Consider the following 14831-nt stretch of genomic DNA (forward strand, 5'->3'; position numbering starts at 1 on the left):
ATAGCGGCTGATAATACTGAAGGAGCTTATATGTATACAGTGATAGGCATCGTATTCCTACAGGTAGACGTGGATCAGCTGAGAGTCAGCTGATGCGAGCTTGACTAATGTGACCTGCCAGAACTGATGCTACGCTTGATCTTCTCAACAGTAACATTCATGAAAAACAGGCTCAGGAGCACTTTAACCCAGAACCTTTAGGCATTCATGCTCATGTGCACTGAGAAAGAAATTCTCATGTCTTTGGACAATGACACTGTGATAAACAAAGTTGCAGAGACCAGTGCACTGCTCAGGCGCTTATTAATGTTTTAGGGATGGCCATGTTTCCTTGAAGCTACACTTATGCAGAGGAAAAAGAGATGAAGCCGTCATTAGAAAGTTATACTGTGAAAAAAAAAAGTCTTGCAGATAACAGTTTTATTCTTTATTGTGTTTAAGGACTGGAAATCTGTGAACAATTTTGCACAGAATATATATTCAGATATTGCAGAAAATGACATTGTGATATTTTAAAGAATAGTGTTGGAGATTTACCCTTTAACTAATGTTCTCATATTTCTGAAAAGTTGTAAAGCAGCTGTTTCATTGACTTATGCAAAGGAAAAAGAGATGATACATTTTATTTTATTATTTTATTTAGTTTTTTTTTTTTCATTTTAAGGTTTGGATATTTATGAACACTAATTCTTACAGAAAATAGATTCTGATACTGTTAAACATTAAACGTTAAATGTGTTGTTGTAAAGAATACTGTTATTAACTGTTCTAATAAATCTTCACTGTGAAGCAACACTTAGGCTACTATATTTGCACTGAATCGGAAATGATGATATTTTTTTTAAAATACAATGGATTTCAAGGCTGTAGAGAACAGTGCACTATTGCAGACTTAATTGCATTATTTTAATATAGTCAGCCGTGAACTAAAGTGGGCCGGTCTAAAGCATGAAACTTTCATGCCTTAGAAAGTTTCCAGGGCTGAAAATGTGTCCCACTCAGGCCCTGTGGGGATCTGACCCAGAGGTTTAAAATAGAAATATAATTATGCTGTTCTTGATCTAACGTTTCAGACTAGCCATTTATTTAAAGGGAACTTAAATTTAAAAAAAAAAAACAAAAAAAAAAAACATTACACCTACATTTTATACCTTACCAAAAATTCATAAGCGTCTTGAATCTCCCCCTGGTCGTCCAATAGAAGCTGGCATTGGCTCATTAACATCTGATTTGATTTGGAAGAAATATCTGGAAGATTGTTTTTGTATTTTTAAGGGTGATGTTTTACAACTTAGCTGTTTTTACCAATATTTAAATAAATTCTGACTTTTTTACTTTTATCATGGACTTTGATGCAAACAAAATTAGTTTCCTAGATTTGTGGATAATTCAGGATGAAAATGATCTATATATGGATTTATGTAGCCTTTTTTTAGAAACCTACCGCTTGCAATATGCTTCTGAGAGCTGACTCTTACCATCCGTTACCCTTAAAGAACTTCCTTACAGCCAAATGTGTCTGTTCAAAAGAATTTGTAGTAGATCAGAATGATTTTAATAAGCATTTTGCTGATATAAAGAAAACTTCTTATTGTAGAGGATTTATTGTGTGCGTTTGCTTTGATGTTCTTTTAAAATATTGTTTCGTTTCGTGTACCAGCGTGTACCCAATATTGTGTATCGTCTTGTGAGCTAAGTGTATTGTCACAGCCCTATTAGTGAAGTTCACAACGTAATTTCAGGAGGAGTGAACCCATCTAATCTTTCAATTAACTGCCGGAGCATACAAGCAGCCGCTCACCTTAATCTGGCATCAGCTGTTTTGGCATCCCTCCACATCCCCAACTCCACCAACATAATTTAGGCATCTTGCTACCATACTCATCATCCAAACATTAGTAGTCCCACTGGGGGGTATATCTAAACTCAAGTTGAAGCTGCTTCCTCGAGCCCCTCCACTGTGGACAGCAAGTCAAATACGCTTAACCTTATTAGTTTAAAGATTATATGGGCAAAGGTATTCGTGAAACTATAATTAAAGCCTAAAGTTGCTAATATCTTTGATACTCATAGTACAAAGTAGCCAAAAAGATACTTAAGTACAGCAACTTATTACATTTACTCAAATACCTTACACCACTGAATCAAATGCATGAACAAGCTAATCAATGTCTTCAGGATTACTAGAAAGCTACAGCCAGGTGAGTGGCCCTCCAGGACCGAAGTTACCCATTCCTGATATACATCAATGAAGATTTAAAGACTACTCAATATTTACACCTTAATTTCAAAACATTATTTGGTTCCACTTTATTTTGATAATCCACTAGACATTCTACTAACTATAAGTAACTTTGCAACTACATGTCAACTAACTGTTATTAGAGTATTAGTAGACTGTCAGGTTATGGTTAGGTGTTAGGGCTTGGGTTAGTAGAATAAGTTGACTTGTAGTTGCCAAGTTACGTATAGTCAGTAGAATGTCTGTTGGGGAGCATCAAACTAAAGTGTTAGCAGATGTTAAGAATACAGTCTACCAATACTCTTATGTGAGTTAGTTGACATGTAGTTGCAAAGTTACTTATAGTTAGTAGAATGTCTAAAGTGGACTATCAAAATAAAGTATTACCCATTATTTTTCTGTAAAGGTGTTTTGAAACAGTGTGCACCGTTCAATGAATCAAAACTGAACTGACCTCAGCTGGACAATGACACTACTGTCTTTTTAGATCTGCTTTACAGCAGAATCAAACTATGTTTGCATCATTGAATCATTATTTTCATGTTTATCCCTGTAAAGCTGCTTTGAAACTATTTGTATTGTATAAAAAGCTATATATAAAAAGGTGACTTGACTTCAACTTGACTGTGTAAAAGAAATCAACTGGACTAATTGAATAAGCTACAAACACATAGGAACTGGAGCTGCTACACCCCCACAGCTGGAACCAGCTTCCAGATGTCATCAAATGAAACCCAAAAGTAGACATTTTCTCTAATTGAAGATGAATTGAATAATGCAGAGCAATGTTCATTGTCTCATTCAGTTTGTTATTTTATTGATAATCTTTCATTTACACAGTGGAATTTCACCACAAGACAAGTTTTTTTTTTTTTTTTTTATCTAGAATATTTGAAACTGAATAAAATATTTAAAGGATGCCTCTATATAATCATAATTAGAGGACATCTACCATAAGTACTTAGTATTTAAAAGTATAGCAAAGGAAATTATCAGGTGTGGCCATATGAGTTCATATGTACATGACAAAAGAAAATAAACAGCCTCAAGGCAAAGTAAAAAGTGAAGGATGCAAATAAAAGACATGGAAAAAAGTGTTGTAGAAGTGGCACCTTTTCAGACTAGTATCTAATACGAGCAGTGTTGGGGGTAACTTGAGTTACGTAATCAGATTACTTTTTCAAGTAACTAGTAAAGTAACGCATTACTTTTCAAATTGACAACAAAATATCTGAGTTACTTTTTTCCCATGTATTGACTGACAGCTCTCTTGTCCCCATGTTGAGACAAATGGAAGTGTAGAGGCGTTGTGTGTGTGTAAACACGATGGCTATTGTAGTTCTAGACTAAATGAGAGCATGCATTTACTCATCTCCCTTGCACAAATAAAAGATTTAATATTTCTCAAAATGAATAAAATCAGTGAAATGCAGAATCAGAATACTATGCAAACCTCCAATAACCAATTATGTTAAATAAAACATAAATTGTTTTAAATTTTATCTCACTTCATTGACCAATGTTGCTTCTGACCTTCGATGACTCAGTTAACCCATAAGCAGAAATTACTTTTTTTTTTCTTTTTGTTGGTAAAGTGTTAAACTTTTCTCTCATGCATCCTCTTCTTCTGTTATCCAGAATAACAGCAGCTGAAAGGTTTGTTTGAGCAGCGCCCTCTACTGTACTCTACTGTACAGGAATGAATCTGCATTTCCTTCAGCCTGAGGCTTATCATTTCACTTTTGGTCTGAATGGGTCTTTACATTTGCCCAAAAATATAACGTTATAAAAAAACAAGCCCAGCCCAGGTGGAAAAAAGTAACGCAAAAGTAACGTGATGCATTACTTTTCTAAAAAAATTAACTAAGTAACGCAATTAGTTACTTTTTAAGGGAGTAACGCAATATTGTAATGCATTACTTTTCAAAGTAACTTTCCCCAACACTGAATAGGAGTCACATTAAGGTCTGTGTGGGGATGAGCAAGATAGACACAGTGTGGCACAGATCTCAGAGAGGCATTTATTTATCCCTTGGGCTGCAGCGTGCGAGGGGGAATGGCAGTCTGGCATCCTAGCCTGTCGGCGGAAAAATGTGTGCTTCCCATCCGGCGACTTAAACACTCAGAGGCACAGGAATCCTACGCACTACCCTCCTATACCCACGAGGACACCAGCAGGGAAAGACAATGTCGAGAGTCGTCAGACCCGCATCTGGATTGGAAGCATGAGTGTTGCCGCTGACGGGCTAGGATGCCGGGCCACCATTCCCCCTCACGTGCAGAGGTCACCGGGGAAGAGCTGCTTGAAAGAAGCCGCCGCCCCTCACACCCTGGACCAGAGAGAGGGTAGCACGTGTGGCCATCGGACCCCGTCTTCTTACCTGGACCAATCCTGACTGAACACTGATCCTCATTTACAATTCCCCAGCACAGTGAGGGCACCAGATTTCCTGTTTATTTGGTCAGTTTTCACTTTTATTATTTTAGTGCCACACCCACTGTGTGTGTCTTGCTCGTCCCACCAAGCCATATTTGAGCCAAAAATCAGATTTGGCCCACATTCACCTGCGGTGTGAACGTAGCCTTAATTTTACACAAATACGTGTTTTCTGGTGCCATTTTAAATTGCTGAGCCATTTAAAACTCTTTCCACACATGGAACACAAATGGGGTCTAAAATCCGCATGTGTTTTCAAGTGTATCTGTAAGTGTGATGCCAAAATAAATGTTTTATTACACTGTTCACAATTAAATGGCCTTCCTCCAGAGTGAACGCACAAGTGATTTTTAAAATGGCTCCTTAATCTAAACATTTTGTCACACTCAGAACACTGTAATTTCTTTACAGAATGAGTTTGCAAATTACGTTTCAGGTCTCTTTGATATGGGAAAATCTCTCCAGTGTGAAGTCTCTTGTGAGTTTTGAGGCTCACATGATGTCTGAAACTCTTTCCACAATGATTGCACATGAAAGGCCTTTCTCCAGTGTGAAGTCTCATATGAGTTTGGAGGCTTACATTATGTCTGAAACTCTTTCCACACTGCTGGCAAGTAAATGGCTTCTCTCCAGTGTGAACTCTCATGTGAGTCTTGAGGTTTCCTTTATGTGTGAAATTCTTTCCACAGTGATGACACATCAAAGGGTTTTCTCCAACATGAGTTATTACGTGGCTCCTAAGTTTGTTCATGTTTGGGTAACTCCTTCCACACTGATTACAAATGAAACAGTTATCTCTTGAGTGAATGCTCATGTGGTAATCAAGGGATTCTTTACGTGTGAAACATTTTCCACACTGACCACATATGAACGGCTTCTCTCCAGCGTGAATTCTCAAGTGAGCCTTTAGATTACCTTTGTGTGAAAAGCTCTTTTCACACAGTTTGCAAGTGTGAGGGCTATCTCCAGTGTGAATTCTCATATGGGAATCAAGGGTTGCTTTATATGTGAAACTCTTTCCACATTGATAGCATGTGTAAGGCTTCTCTCCAGTGTGAATTCTCATGTGAGTCTTAAGGCATTTACTCAATTGGAAACTTCTTTCACACTGATCGCATTTGAAAGGCTTCTCTCCGGCATGAATTATTTTCATGTGCCTGTTAAGGCATTGCTTATCTGGGAAACTCATTCTACACTGCTGACATATAAAACAGTCCTCTCTTGAGTGTACTCTCATGTGGCAATTAAGGGTTACTTTCCATCTGAAACTCTTTCCACACTGATCACATGTGTAAGGCCTCTCTCCAGTATGAATTTTCATGTGATACCTAAGGTTTAGTTCTGCTTTAAAGCTATTTCCACACAGTTTGCAGGTGTAAGGCTTCTCTCCAGTGTGTATTCTCATGTGCCTGTTAAGAGTTCCTTTTTGATTGAAACTTCTTCCACACTGCTGGCAGGTGTAAGGCTTCTCTCCAGTGTGTATTCTCATGTGCCTTTTCAGACTTCCTTTTTCAGTGAAACCTTTTCCACATTGTTGGCAGGTGAAAGGGCTCTCTCCATTGTGAACTCCCATGTGGACTTTAAGGTCACCGTGTTGACTGAAACTCTTCCCACACTCAAAGCAGGAGAAATAACTGTTAGTTGCTTTCTTCTGAGCTCTGTTTTGTGAGGAATTCTTTACAGTCTTTGAGCAACTAGAAGAGTTTTCTCCACTTATGAAAATACGTTTCTTCTCAATTTGAACTTTATCTTCAATTTCATTCAGTACTTCACTCTCCTCTTTTAGCGGCATCAAGTCTAAGGCAAAAATAGACAAAGACAAGTTATCCTCAGTGTAATGACCCACAGCAATAGACATCAAAACATTTAGACATGTAAAGCATCAAAACCAACAACATGCTACATCTTATACAGACAAAGCTACCGACAAGAGGTGTTCCCTTTCAGTCGGTCACGTATATATATATAGTCGTGGTCAAAATTGATGGCACCCCTGATAAATATGATAAAAAATGGCTGTAAAAAATAAATCTGCATTGTTTATCCTTTTGATCTTTCATTCAAAAAATTCACAAAAATCTAACCTTTCATTGAAGTAAAAGAATTGAAATTGGGGGGTAAATCACATTATGAAATAAATGTTTTTCTCCAAAACACACTGGCCATAATTGTTGGCACCCCTATAATTTTTTATGAGAAAAACATCTCTGAAGTATAAATTAATATTTACCTTTTTTAGCACACCAGGGTGACTATAATTAATAATAATTGAAGGGGGGGGGGGGGGGGGGGGATCACATTACAAAATAAATGTTTTTTCTCCAAAACACGCTGGCCATAATTGTTGGCACCCTGTTATTAAATACTTTTTGCAACCTCCTTTTGCCAAGATAACAGATCTGAGTTTTCTTCTATAATGCCTGATGAGTTTGGAGAACACCTGACAAGAGATCAGAGATCATTCCTCCATACAGAATCTCTCCAGATCCTTCAGATTCACAAGTTCATGTTGGTGCTTCTTCTCTTCAGTTCACTCCACTCATCAGGTCAGGGAACTGGGACGGTCATGGCAGAAGCTTCATTTTGTGCTCAGTTACCCATTTTTGTGTTGATTTTGATGTTTGTTTTGGACCGTTGTCCTGATGGAAGATCCAACCACGGCCCATTATAAGATTTCTAGCAGAGGCCGAGAGGTTTTGATTTTTTATCTGTTGGTATTTGCTAGAATCCATAATACCATGTATCTGAACAAGATGTCCAGGACCTCCAGCAAAAAAATAGGCCCACAACATATAAGATCCAGCAGTATATTTAACCGTAGGCATGGGGTACTCTTCATCCCTGTTTGCACCAAACACATCTTGTGGGTTTGCTGCCAAAAAAGCCCTATTTTTCTCCATCTGTGATCCTTGGAGAGTCTTTGGCCACTCAAACCATCCTCCTCACTGTGCATTAAGACAATATAGACACACGTCCTCTTCCTGGCAGATTCGTAACATCTTTAGTTGATTATAACTTCTTAATTATTGCCCTGATGGTCAACATGGGGATTTTCAATTCTTTAGATATTTTCTTACAGCCACTTTCTATTTTGTGAAGCTCAACAATTTTTTGCTGCACATCAGAACTATATTCTTTGGTTTTACTCATTGTGATGGATGATTAAGGGAATTTAGCCTTTGTGTTTCCTCATATTTAAACTCCTGTGAAACAAGAAGTCATAGCTGGACAATTTCATGTTCCTAGTCACCCTGGTGTGCTAAAAAAGGTAAATATTAATTTATACTTCAGAGATATTTTTCTCATAAAAAATTATAGGGGTGCCAACAATTATGGCCAGTGTGTTTTGGAGAAAAACATTTATTTCATAATGTGATTTACCCCCCAATTTCAATTCTTTTACTTCAATGAAAGGTTAGATTTTTGTGAATTTTTTTGAATGAAAGATCAAAAGGATGAACAATGCAGATTTATTTTTTACAGACATTTTTTGTCATATTTATCAGGGGTGCCATCAATTTTGACCACGACTGTATGTATATATATATATAAAATGTATTTTTTTCCTGTGATCAAAGCTGAATTTCATCATCATTACTCCAGTCTTCAGTGTCACATGATCCTTCAGAAATCCTTCTAATATGCGGATTTGATGTTTAAAAAAAATATATATATATTATTAACAATGTTGAAAACAGTTGTGTACAATTTTTATAGTATTCATTAATGAATAGAAAGTTTAAAAAAAACAGCATTAATTTGAAATAGAATATTTAGTAAAATTATAAATGTCTTTATAACTTTTGATCAATTTAATTCAGCCTTGATGAATAACAGTATTGATTTATTTGATTTATTTATCCCAAAAAATAAAATAACAATTCTTACTGACCCCAAACTTTTGAACGGTAGTGTTTAATGTTAACAAAGCTTTCCATTTCAGATAATGTTCTTTTGAACTTTCTATTCATCAAAGAATCCTGAAATAAAAAATTTAATGAACTGTTTTCAACATTGGTAATGATGAGAAATGTTTCTTTAGCATCAAATCATCATATTATAATGATTTCTGAAGAAGTAATGATGCTGAAAATTCAGCTTTGATCACAGGAATACATTACACTTATACTCACATAGAAAACAGCTGTTTAAATTGTAATGATATTTCACAATATTACTGTTTTTTTTTTTTTTTTTTTTTAAATAAATGCAGCCTTGGTGAGAAGAAGAGACTTCTTTTAAAAATCCTACCAATCCAAACTTTTGACGGTTTACACCTTGTAGAATATGCAAAAACTTAATTTTAACAAAATAGGATCATAATTGCATTGCATTTTTTTTTTTAAGTAGTGCCATGAACCAGCCATTTCACATAAAAGATGTTTACATATAGTCCTGAAAACAAAATAACTGAATTTATAAAAATGTGTCATTACCTGAAAGATCACAATGACTACGTTTACAAGCTGTCAATATTCGGGTTATGGTCGGGTTAAGGTCACTATTTGGGTTTCTGAAACATTCGGAATAACCCGTTTACATGCGTGAGTAGAGAGAGTTACTCCTGTATACATGGAATTTGTAATCAATTGGCAATATCCCGATGTAAACGGCGACGCACGGTTAGCGTCAGGACGTACGGACAACCTTAAAGCCTGTTTTATACTTCTGCGTCGAACTGCCGCCGTAGCTACGTCGTAGGCTGTGTGTAGCGCGCGTACCCTTCGGCGTACCCTGACGTGCACCTCTCCAAAAATGTAACAACGCGTCAATTCTACGCGGACACAAGCGCTGTGATTGGTCTGCCAGAACCCCTCCCTCGGGGTTTCATGCTCCCCAGGTGCGCGTCAACGCGGACAACGACACAGAAGTATAAATTAAAACCAACACGTTGCCTACGGCGTATAGGCTCCGGCGTATGTCCGACGCAGAAGTATAATGAGGCCTTTAGACGCAATATGCGTCATTTCCAATTCTTCTTCCTGTATCCAAAGACAACAACAACAGCAGCAGCACCCGGATAATGAATAGTTCGGGGCAGATAGCGATCGCCTTTGTTTGCGCTTTCCTCCTCGCTCCAAAAGTGTGGTGCTGTGCTGCGTCTCGCCATGTTTACCTCTACTTCTTGTTTACTTCCGGTATACTGCACGCGGGTTTCTGTATGCGCCGTCTCTACTCAAAAGACCAAGATTCCTTGCGAATAGAACATGCGCAGAACACAAATCAATGTTCCTTTTGATGGGGATATGCCGATACGCGTTTACATGACCAAATATTCGGGTTAGAAAAGGGGTACCCCAGGGATCATATCCGGGTTTTTAAAAACCGGGATATGAGCATATCCGGGTTTTTGCCGGTGTTTACATGGCCGTGCGCGACCGGGTTACTGACTGCATGTAAACGTAGTCAATGACTCTTTTATGTTTTGAGATATTTGTTCATGAGTACCTTGTTTGTCATGAGCAGCTACAACATCATCTCCATATACAACATTGTGCTTTAAGTCAGGGGGTATGATCTTTGTGAACAGAATGATCAGGGTAAACTGTACTTATTTTGCCTTCTGGGAAACATGTTGAAATGTTTTGTGGTCTACACAGGCACCAATAATTTAGCAGTTTCCCACAACATTTATCAGAATTTAGTGGGTCTAATAGGTGGCACTAAATATTGTGAGTTTGGTCACGTCACCTAAGGTGAGTGTGAGAGTGTCAGATGACTCTTTCCTTCTTTAATTGCAGGGCACCAGACAGAAACTTGACCTTAACAGTAAAGAACAATCAAATATTGTTGAATAGATAAGAATTAATTATAAAAATAAAAGGGTTATTGAGCTGTCTACACTGTCGTACAATAAAAGAGCCTGCACAGCGACAGGAAGTTTGCAATTAATTCTTATCTATTTAATTATATTTATATTAGTTATAAGTAGGGCAAGAGCACGTCTGCAAACAGCAGCGAGTTTGACAAGAGTGACGAAAGGCTGTAAGGAAAGCTTGTGTGGAAAGCTCTTATATGGAGATGGTTTGGGTGTGTTTTATGCACATGACTAACCTTGTGCACATGGCTGCTCATTCAGAATACTCCAAATTCACTAACATCAGAACAATGTTAAAGGTACAATCTGTAATTTTTTCGCCACCAGAGGTCGCATTTTCAAAACAATAACAGAGACGAAGCTTGATGACGCTATTAAGGAGAGTGGAACGATGGAAGATGTTGTTTTCACCATCCAGAGATGCATAGAATTCACGAATCATATAAATTATATATCAGCTGATAAATTTGTTTTTGTATTACCTGTACGTTTGATCACACTATGTTATGTCATCGTAATGAATTAGCTGCCAGGAACGTGAAATGTAATGCTATATTAACCTGTTATAGTTCTTATCAATAAATGTTTATTAATTCATAGCCTAATGCAACAATTACATAAGTAATTATACTCAAAACATTATAATTATGACATTACATATTTAAATTTTCATGTAACAGAGTAAAGACAAATAAATAGCCGTTCTTGCCTTTTATTTCAGACGCAATGTCCGCTTTTAGAGAGTCGTATTTGTGGCCAATTATTTTCCAGAGTGTAGGATTCGATGGAACGGTGTAACTGGGTTCAAAGAAGTTGATAATTCCCCTGAATCACTCTCCTGAAACTGCAGAGAGGGGTCTTATATTCTTCACTATAAAATCCAGAAGTAAATCTGTTATTACCTGTCTTCTCCTCTCTGTAATTGGGCGTTTACAGAATTCACCAATGCTCGTTTGCTTCGCGGTGTGAAGAACATTTGCCTTTGTTGTTGAAAGTTTCAATCGTAGGTGGTTGTGCATTGCTGTCGTACTGCTGTTGTATTTTAAAGGCCCACTGAAGTGCCTTGAAACGCGCAGCTGTGTATGATGTGTTGACGTAATTTCCACTGAAACAGGAAGCTAAGGCGGGACATATTGAATGGCTCCTCCGCCTTTTCAAATAGCCAATAGTGTTTAGTTTCCCTCACAGACTGCGAGTCGTACTTGACAGCACAATGGAAACGAATCCGAGCACTGATACGTTGGATTCAATAGTAACGTTAGAGGTGTGAATAAATTCTAGCCATTTCACTCTGAAAATGTAATAAAACTCAAGCGTTTGAGTAAACGAACACACATCTCCAACCCATATTCGGACATGCCTGACAGTCACTCTGACTCGAAATAAACAATATCCCGGAGTATGCGTTACTCCAGTAACTCCGACAGTTAACTGATGGAACTGATGAGCACAAGCAGCTGACACTTAGCAAGCGTTTACTGCCGAACATACAATCAGGTACAGCCACGGTCGCTTTGGCCAGGTGGTGTTTGTAGCCTATGGGGCGGGACGCTTCAGATTCTAGAGAGCATTGGATTGGACAGAAGATGTGATGAGAAGCTGAGGTCCGTGGTGACGTCATAAAAATTCATGATTCATTTTAGCGGAAGTGAGAGACTGTAAGTTTTGAATGCTTATATCTCCTAAATACGCATTTTGTCATTGTTTTGGAACACACCAGCTTATTTATAACATTAAGGCTAACATATTCATCCTAAGAGCTAAAAAAACATACATTTTGATTTCAGGGGGCCTTTAAAGTAGTCTTAGTTCACATATCGCGTCTTTTGCATGCTCAAGTTCATTATTTCAAATGTAGGCGCGCGGCAAGCGCTCATAATGGAAGCGACACGGTCGCGACACGCATCCTCGTTTTTTCCAGGCGCAGCTAGTGTTGCTTTCGTCAACGGAAATTATGACTAAACGTCGTCAACGAACCTTAATCACGTGACGAAAACGTGACGAGATGCAACGTAAATACTGGTCATGTGACGATGACTATAATTAAATGTATAATGCAATATTATTGATGAATAAAAACATAAAAGAGAAAAAATAATTAATAAATAAGGTAACAATAATATAATTAGGCCTGTGCCGGTAAACTTGACAACCGCACCACCGCAGTGGCTGAGTAGCACCGGCGATGGTCCGCCAAAACTAATTTTTTGTATGTGAATGCTGTTTTACATTAATATTATGACACGAGTGAAGCACAAAGCTTTGTTTACAAAAGAAATAATAGGTTAGCAATTAACTGTTATATCGCAGCTATGGAAATATTGGGGGAGAATTGGGATTCACGACGAATGAGAACAATTTAACAATATTCCATTAGTTATTCCATATAGAAAGCTTGAATTGTCTACTTTTAAACAAAACAATTCAAAACGAAAAGAAAAGAAAACGACTAGCCTATACTCTCTGCTTATGTAGGCTATAAAACCACTTTAATTAAGACACTCTATGAAATCCTTCAAAATCATAAATATCTGTAGGCAGGCATAATAAGGATCAAATGACAGAGTTCAGTTTTGAGAATAAAACCCACCAATTTGTTCCTCAATATCTTCTTGTTTCATGCTGAATACTTCTTCAATCTTGATATCTTCACTCTCCTCTTTGATAAACGCCATCTTTATAATAGTCACGTGGATCTCAGTTGCTTCACCAGGAGTTGACTTCACTCTGTCATGTTTAAGATGAGAATAATTAACAGAGAGAAAAATAAATCCAAACTAAATCTCTGAGTACATTTCAATCAGCTCCCTAGTTCAGTAGTCAGCGCACTGGCAAGGGATATGTCTATGTCTCTGCTCGCAATAAGCACAGAAATAATAAATTCAACATTTCTCCACCACCTGTTAGGATGCATTAAATCCGTCAAAGTGATTTAATACAGGGTGTGTTGATCTTGTCAAATAGGCTACAAATTTTTAGCACATTTTACTGTACCGATATTGTTTAATTGACCAATTATATGGGACAATGTATACCAAGCCACCTATTGCGCCATCAGGTGGGATTTCTCGACTGTCCGAGAATGCGTTAAAGCGGACATAAGGACATTATAGTAGAGCTCTATATATTTATAGTTCTAATGAAATCCAAATATTCAGCACTTTTTACTGTACAATTAATTTTCTTTATGAACCATAACTTGGTTCATAATGTGTTCATATTGTGAATGAATTGAATAAACTTATTTACCTAGCGTTCGTAGCCATCACTAAGTTAACTTGTCTAAGAAAATGATGAATAAAACAAATAGGCCTAGGCTAAATATCAGTTGACTGACCTATATGTTTCCTTTCTTCACTGACACAGATGAAAATGAAATGACAAAAATATTAAGTCAAAGGAGGGGAAGAGACAGGGCAAGATATGAAAACTGAGAGAAAAAGAAAGAGTGATGGAAATGATGAGAGAGCAGGTATTGACAAATAATCTACTACCCACTGACATGGTTTTAAAGCTATATGGTTATCCTATTGTTTTGCCTTTAAACATTAAAATGCACATATTTGTAGATCAGAAGAATATACATTTTATCGGGGGAGCATGAGCGCCCCTAACTACCTCAAATTTGGGACCTCTGTGATTATAAAACCCTGACTGCACCATTTCATATTCAGAAAGATTGCGTGAGAACTGTAACTTGCTTAATAATGTGGAACAACCTTTTTAAGGAAGGGTTTCCATTTACCTATGAAGACAACTGTCTGAGGTTTTTTTTTTTTTGTTTAACAAATATTTCCCTTATTTTGCACACTTAAGGCGGACACCCTAGCGGAGAAATGCTTCAATGCCGGTTATTTCCATACACAGTATGGTTATTTCTAACAGCGTTTATTGCGAGCAGCGCCATAAACAATGGCTTAGGAAAGCGTTGAGTCAGTTAAACGGAGCTTAAATAACAAACGAATTACTGGATTCTGCCTCGTTTTTCAGTTACTTGTGTGGATGCACGCACTTTGCTCACAAACATAATGTTCATTCATGTTAGATAATGCACTACACAATTACAATTAATAATAAATAATTAAAAAGCTCTTGTAAAATTGTATTTTTTTCTAAAAAGTATGCATCGGTTTAAACACTTGAAATGCTTAAAAACACAAACCTTTCTTCAGCCGAATCACTGACGCAGGGGCGCGGCGCAGTCTTATGACGTCATGTCGCCAGACCAAAATAAGAGTCCTGTTCATGCGCTACAACCAGTGCATACAACTTTAACCAACAATAATACATTCTAAAACAAAAATAATAAAAATACATGTCAGTGTTTCAGTGTT

At 37.3% G+C, this 14831-nt stretch overlaps 1 long non-coding RNA gene across 1 annotated transcript; it reads right to left on the reverse strand.

The window, feature by feature from the left end:
* Nucleotides 1-3830: 3830 nt before the first annotated feature.
* Nucleotides 3831-14716, reverse strand: LOC311289507. Its single transcript, XR_014627132.1, has 3 exons — nt 14660-14716; nt 13088-13224; nt 3831-6476 (listed from the first exon to the last, which is right to left on the reverse strand). It is a non-coding gene; the product is annotated as an uncharacterized lncRNA (long non-coding RNA).
* Between the last annotated feature and the right edge of the window lie 115 nt (nt 14717-14831).

Source organism: Rutilus rutilus (genome assembly GCF_951802725.1).
Source record: "Rutilus rutilus genome assembly, chromosome: 4".
Taxonomy (NCBI): Eukaryota; Metazoa; Chordata; class Actinopteri; order Cypriniformes; family Leuciscidae; genus Rutilus; species Rutilus rutilus.